Genomic DNA, 7,409 nt, shown 5'->3' with positions numbered 1-7,409 from the left:
TAATTCCATAATTGTCAGATCTCTATGCAACTAAATTTCTGATGGTTCTGGCTGATGGTTGCTCCATATTTTAGTTGTAATTTTGATGTGGTTTTGCAAACAGGCAACGCATGTCTGCCTATACCGCCATCTTGGCTGGATCACTCTAGGAATATTTTTAAAAAATGAATAAGGAGAATACAATAATTTTATTCTAATTAGCTCAGCCACAAAAGTTACAGTCATAATAATATAAGCTCTGATGTTGATTTACTAAAAAATTATGATATAAATTAGGTAGAATGGAAATTACTATTAGCTTTCTAAAACTATGTTCTTGAGTTACTTTAATAAAAACAAAGATTAACTGACCTTAAAAGGCAGAGTGCATGTGCCATTCCTGGCATGTAGGATGGCAGAGACTATGTTCATGTTTGCTAAGCCTTGCAGAGACTGCTATACATGGTGAAGAAAACAATGTTGGAGAAACAAGTCTCTTGGGGTTAACCAGTAAAAGTGTAGCATTTATAAGACAAAATGCAGAATGATGAGAAAAACCAGAGTGTTCACAGAAAAGGTAACCAACAGTGTATACTTGGCTTAATTACTGAAATAATCACATACTACTTTGCATGGAAATTCAAGAAATAGTTAAAGTGAGTTAAAGAGTTTATTCTCATTCCATATAGTAATCTATGTATATAAAAGTAGTATATTTATTTATGAATATATGCATGTATATTTATAATCAGTTATATATGTATATAGATATGGATATTTCACATATATTCCAAAATGTTAACAGTGTTTTGTATTATAGTGATTGTTATTGTTATTTTGAATGATCTTGGATTTTATCTGTGTGCCAGTACTATAATGATTAGGAAAAACACAATTTTTTCTATTTTATAGATTTTTTTTCAGTTACTACTTACTTTCAATATTATTTTGTATAGTTATAACATAGTAGTTAGACAATCATATACTTTCCAAAGTGTTCCCCACGATATTTCCAGTACCCACCTGACACCATGCACAGTTATTACAGTATCACTGACCATATTCTCTATGCTGTACTTCACATATCCATACCTGTCTGCAACAACCAATTTGTACTTCTTATCCTTTTGCCTCTTTTTCCCAGTCCTCTGACCTCACTCTCCTCTGCCAACCACTAGTCTTCTCTCTTTGTCTATGAATCTGTTTCAATTTTGTTTATTCATTTATTTTGAAGAAAACCTTATTTTTGGCATTTTTATAACTTTATTTGACAATCAGCAGTTAGTTCTCATCCACATTAACTGCTTGCAGATTTTGAAAGTGGTGACAGGTATGTAGGTGATCCATGTATAGAGCTTGTTTGGTGATTCTTCATCCTCATTTTATTTTCTGGACAACCACACCCAGATACAGTATGAGACATTCCTTGTTCCTTTGGCCCAGACAACTTTGTTGAGCCTGGTATCAATGTGTACATCTGGAGTTCCCATTTCCTTCATGGCAAAATTCTGGATCTCTCTGCGTGTCTGAGGGGCACGCTTCTTAAAACCCACTCCCCGGATGCTCTTGTGAATGTTGATAATGTATTCTTTGGTCATTATCTCATTGATGGCCAGAAAACCCTTTTTGCCACCCTTCTTTGTGGGAGCCATTATGCCAGGCCCAAGTTTGAAAGAAAGGAAAAAACACAATTTTAAGTGAGTTATTTGTATATGCCTGTGTGTTTCTGTTTACTTTTCCTTTTGTGTTGATAAAATTATAACATTAAGAATTGGAAGGGACAGGAGATTAAATTAAGATGGTTAGCTGAGCATAGATACCTAAAAATGACAGAAAGGGGTGACATGTTTAAAATAATAAACCCACAATATGACTGGAAACCAAGAAGAGATATTCTTGGTGGACCAAAAATAAGAAGGAATTCCTAAACAAGAGAAGGCAGGCATGATTGAGAGAGTAGAGGAAAATGTTTTTTGAAAAACAAAAGGCTGTTGTAGAAAGAAGAAAGCATTCTGGAATATTCCAAGCCCTCAATCCCAAGCTTGGAGGTGGCAGTTACAAAGAACAAGACAGAGGCCTAGAGGTAAACCTAGCGGTGACTGGTTATGGATGTCAGATTGAACAAGCTCTTACCCCTCCATGCCAAGTAGGCACGTCTGCCTACAGGCTGGAGCAATGAACGTGAGATTTGGAAGCATCCAGGAATAATGGAAAATCCCTTTTCCCAGATGACTACTAAAACATCCCTTCTGACAGTAGATAGGTCCACCACTCCCATTTGAGAATATAAGGAAGCAGAGAAAGCATTCCCAGATGAGCTACCAGGAGATTCCAGCTACAATAATGAGCTAAAGGCAAAGAATTGTCAATCATCTGAGAAAAACTAACATCCTCAAGAGTCAAAAGCAAATGTTTCCCCCACCCCCTAAGGACACAAGGGTAGTATCTACAGAAAATAAGAGAAGATATTGCATCCCTGAAACTGAACAGGGCCCTTTTTTTTCCAAATAGTCTTTTAAAATTGATTATGCTATTACAGTTGTCTCAACTTTTCCCCCTTTGTCACCTCCCACCCAGTACCCCTCACTGCATCTGGCAATTCCCCCTTCTTTGTTCACGTCCATGAGTCATGCATATAAGTTCTTTGACAACTCCATTTTCTATACTTGCTCTTAACATTCACCTGTCTGTTCTTTAACTACCAATTTGTACTTCTTAATCCTGTTATCTTTTTTTTAAAGATTTATTTATTTATTTATTTATTTTCAGGGAGAGGAAAAGAGAGGGAGAGAAACATCAATGTGTGGTTTCCTCTTGCACACCCCCAACTGGGGACCTGGCTCGCAACCCAGGCATGTGCCCTGACTGGGGATCGAACCAGCAACCCTTTGGTTTGCAGGCCAGTGCTCAGCCCACTGAGCCACACCAACCAGGGCCCTGTCATCCTTTTCACCTATTCTCCAGGATCCCCTCTCCACTGGCCACCATCCCATTGTTCTCCATATCTATTATTCTGTTTCTGTTCTGCTTGTTTGCTTATTTTGTTTTTTAGATTCAGTTGTTGATAGTTATGTATTTATTGTCATTTTAATGTTCACAATTTTGATTTTCTTCTTTTTCTTAAATAAACCCCTTTAACATTTCATATAATTATGATTTGGTGATGATAAACTTCTTTAGCTTCATCTTGTGTGGGAAGTACTTTATCTGCCCTTCCATTTTAAATTATAACTTTGCTGGATAGAGTAATATAAGTTGTAGGTCCTTGCTTTTCATCATTTTGAATACTTCTTGCCAATCCCCTCTAACATGCAAAGTTTCTTTTAAGAAATCAGGTGACAGTCTATGGGAACTGCTTTGTAGGCAATTATCTGATTTTCTCTTGCTGCTTTTAAAATCCTCTCTCTATCTTTAACCTTTGGCATTTTAATTATAATGTGTCTTTTTGTGGTCCTCTTTACATCCACCTTGTTCAGGACTCTGTGCTTCCTGGACTTGTATGTCTATTTCCTTCACCAAATTAGAAACATTTTTCTTTATTATTTTTTGAACTAGGATTCCAATTTTTTGTTCTTTCTCTTCTCCTTCTGGCACCCCTATGATGAGAATGTTGGAACATTTGAAGTTGTCCCAGAGGCTCCTTACACTATCCTCGATTTTTTTGAATTATTTTTTCTTCTTCTGTACTGATTGTATGTCTTTTTCTTTATTATGTTCCAAATCATTGATTTGATTCTTGGCTTCATCCACTCTGCTGTTGATTCCCTACAAATTGTTCTTTATTTCAGTTAGTATATCCTTCATTTATACCTGGGTCTTTTTTACACTGTTGAAGTACCCACCAAGTTCTCTAAACATCCTTATAACCAGGGTTTTGAACTCTGTATCTGATAGATTGCCTTTCTCCATTTTGTTTAGTTCTTTCACTGGACTTCTGTTCTTTGATTTGGGCCATACGTCTTTGTCTTCTCATTTGGCAGCTGCGCTGTGTTTCTTCCTATGTATTAGGTAGAGATGCTTTGACTCCATGTCTTGGTAGCATGGCTTAATGTAGTAGGTGTCCTGTAGGCTCCTGTGGCACAGCCTCCCTATCTCCCAAGCTGTGTACTCAAGATGCTCCCTCTATGTGGGCTGAGTACTCCCTCCTCTTGTAGATGAGTCTAGATGGCTGTCAGCCGGTCAATGGGAGGGATTTACCCAGTTCAAACAGCTGGTAGGACTGCCTGTGACCCCCTGGTCAGCAACCACCTCCCTCTGTAGCTAGTGGAGGAGATTAGGTGGTTCTCCAATGTGGTCTGTAACTGTCCACAGGGTTTTCAGGCTCTGGGGTTTCCCAGGTGGTGCAGGCCAAGGTCAGCTACCACCTGTGTTCTGTGTGGGGCTCCTTGACATGAGGTATAATGCAATCTGCAAGAGGCTGCTGCTAGTGCTGGGCCTGGGGCCACTCAGAGAGAGGTACGGAGGCTGGGCTCAGCTGTTGCTTTTTAAAGTGGATTTAGGAAGGTCTGAAGCCTGCACCTAGCCCAGCCCTTCATATGGAAAAGCCACTGTTACCAGAGTGGGGAGTTGCTTGGGTGAGCCTGTCAGTTGGATGGGACCAACCTTTAGATTACCATCAGGGTAGGGCTTACCATGTGATCCAGGCTAGTGGAAATTCAGATATGGTATGCTCTGTGGTTCTGTGTGGGGGAGGATTCAGCAAAGGTACATGGTCACTGTCTACAGTTCTGTACGGGAGGAAGCTGTCCATCAGCTTTTGCCCTGATGCCAGACATTTTAATTCCTCCGCACATGCCAGTGATTACCTTCAAGCTGCCACCCTGGTTCTGGAGCCCAGAGGGAGTGAGTCTGAGTAAGTCCATGTGCAGTGTGAGGCCCTTTAAGAAGAGAGGCAGAGAATCCTGCAGTTTCTTCTGCCGACCCAACCTCCACCGGTTTTTACAGCCAGAAGTTATGGGAACTTATCTTCCTGGCACTGGAACCCTGGACTGGGTGGGCTGGTGTAGGCTGGGATCCTTCACTCTGAAGATATCCCTCCATTTTACAGCCGCCACATGTGGGTTTTGGACCAGCTGGTTCTGCGTCTCCACATCTCTGCCCTTCCATCCCTCCTACCCATCTCAGTGAACGTGGTTTCTTCCATCCCGTAGTTGTCAGACTGTCATACAGCTCTGGTTATGAGTGATGGTTGTTCTATATTTTATTTGTAATTATACTGTGGTTGTGCAAGGAAGAAAGCCACATTTACCTATGCCTCCATCTTTACCAGAAATCCTCCAATCAAAAAATCAGAACTGACTTCGGGTTAAGATGGGAGGGTAGGCAGACACATTTCACCTACTTGCACAACCATAGAAAGAATAGCAACCAGATCTCAAAATTAATAACACCCAGAACCATCTGAAAATCAAGCTGTATGGAATCCTGATAACCATGGATTTAAAGAAGACACATTCATCCAGATGGATAGGAGGGGAAGAGTCATGGAGACAGGTGGAGAGGCAGTGTGGCACAGGAAGGCGGAGGCAAGGCAGTGGGAGGAATGGGAGGGATACCTTGGGAGTAAGTGATCCCAGTCCCAGGCCAGGCCACACAGCCCATGGTTCCAGCACCAGAAAGATAGATCCTTGTTACTTCTGGTTGTAAAAACCAGTGGGAGTTGGGATGCTGGATTTTTGCCATTTAAAGGGCCAGCATGGTCTTAGGACATACACAAAGGATTCACCACCTGGGCAGCAGTTGGAAAGGTGCTAGGTACACATGGGAAGAGTGAAGTGATTGGAACTGGGGTAAGCACCAAACTGCCAGAAGCCACGTGGAGGCATTGTCTGTTCTCTGAGCCTTCCCCACACAGCCACAAAGTGGTGATGTGAATTGCCTCACCCTGCCAATTACCTAAGGCTCTGCCCCATACAGGTGCCTTTGCTACATAGGCCATGCTACTAAGACAGGGAGTAAATGCAGCTCTACCTAATATACAGAAGCAAACATAGGGAGCCTGCTAAATTGAGGAGACAAAGAAATATGGCCTAAATGAAAGAACAGAACAAAACCCCAGAAAAAGAATTAAGTGAGATGGAGATAGCCAACCTATCAAAAGAAGAGTTCAAAACACTGGTTATCAGGATACTGCAAAAAAATAAAGGAAGAAATTAAGGTTACACTAAATGAAATAAAGAACAATACACAGGAAATCAACAGAGAAGGGAAGGAAACTGGTATTCAAACCAACAATTGGAAACATAAGGAAGAGATAAGCATTCCATCAGAACAAAAGAAGAAGCAAGAATTCAAAAAAAAAAAAAAAATGAGAAGAGGCCTAGGAACCTCTGGGACATCTCCAAATGTGCCAACATCAAATCATAGGGATGCCAGAAGTAGAAGAGGAAGAGCAAAAAATTGAAAACTTACTTGAAAAAATAATGAAAGAAAACTTCCCTAATTTTCTGAAGGAAATAGACATGCACGAAGAGTCTCAAACAAGTTGGAACCAAAGAGGACCACACCAAGACATATCATCATTAAAATGACAAAGGTTAAAGATAAACAAAGAATCTTAAAAGCAGCAAGAGAAAAGAACAGAGTTACTTACAAAGGAGTTCCCATATGACTATCAGCGGATTTCTCAAAAGAAACTTTGCAGGCAAGAAAGGACTGGCAAGAAATATTCAAAATAATGAAAAGCAAGGACCTACAACCAAGATTACTCTATCCAAAAAGCTATTATTTGAAATGGAAGGGCAGATAAAGTGCTTCCCACACAAGGTAAAGCTAAAGGAGTTCATCACTACCAAGCCATTATTACAGAAAATGTTAAAGGGACTTATTTAAGAAAAAGAAGAAGATCAAAACCATGAACATTAGAAAAACAACGGATTCACAACCATCAACAATTGAAATTTAAAAATTAATAAATAGATAAGTAAAAAAACAGAACAGGAACAAAGTCATAGATGTGGAGATCATTTGGAGTGTTACCAGCTGGGAGCAGGAAGAGGGAGAAAGGGGAAATAATGTAGGAATTAAGAAGCATAATTGGTAGGAACAAAATAGACAGGGGGAAGTTAAGAAAAGTATAGAAAATGGAGAAGCCAAAGAACTTAACACACAGGAGCCATGGACATGAACTAAGTGGAGGATTACTGGAGGGCAGCCAGGTACTGGGTGGAGAGGAGCAAAGGGGAAAAAATTGGGACAACTGTAAAAGCACAATCAATAAAATATACTTTAAGAAATCAGGACTTTTTTTTTTTAAGGAAACTATTAGAGTCTGGAAATTAAATTTATGATGATCAAAACAAGAATCTACAAGATATGGCCCCTGGCAAGAAGGAATATGTATTGTTTTGGAAATGGATTGTAACTTCCTACTTATCACCTTTTGGGAGTGGATGCCTGTGCTGTGACTGCTTCTTGATCTTTTCTTTACA

At 39.9% G+C, this 7,409-nt stretch overlaps 1 pseudogene; it reads right to left on the bottom strand.

The window, feature by feature from the left end:
* Nucleotides 1-1,260: 1,260 nt before the first annotated feature.
* Nucleotides 1,261-1,631, bottom strand: LOC150019717 (large ribosomal subunit protein eL31 pseudogene; annotated as a pseudogene).
* Nucleotides 1,632-7,409: the final 5,778 nt, after the last annotated feature.

Source organism: Furipterus horrens, unplaced genomic scaffold (genome assembly GCF_987537825.1).
Source record: "Furipterus horrens unplaced genomic scaffold, mFurHor1.1.pri manual_scaffold_2, whole genome shotgun sequence".
Lineage (NCBI taxonomy): Eukaryota > Metazoa > Chordata > Mammalia > Chiroptera > Furipteridae > Furipterus > Furipterus horrens.
Note: the sequence above shows the minus strand (reverse complement) of the source record. Positions and strands in the feature narration are given on the sequence as shown.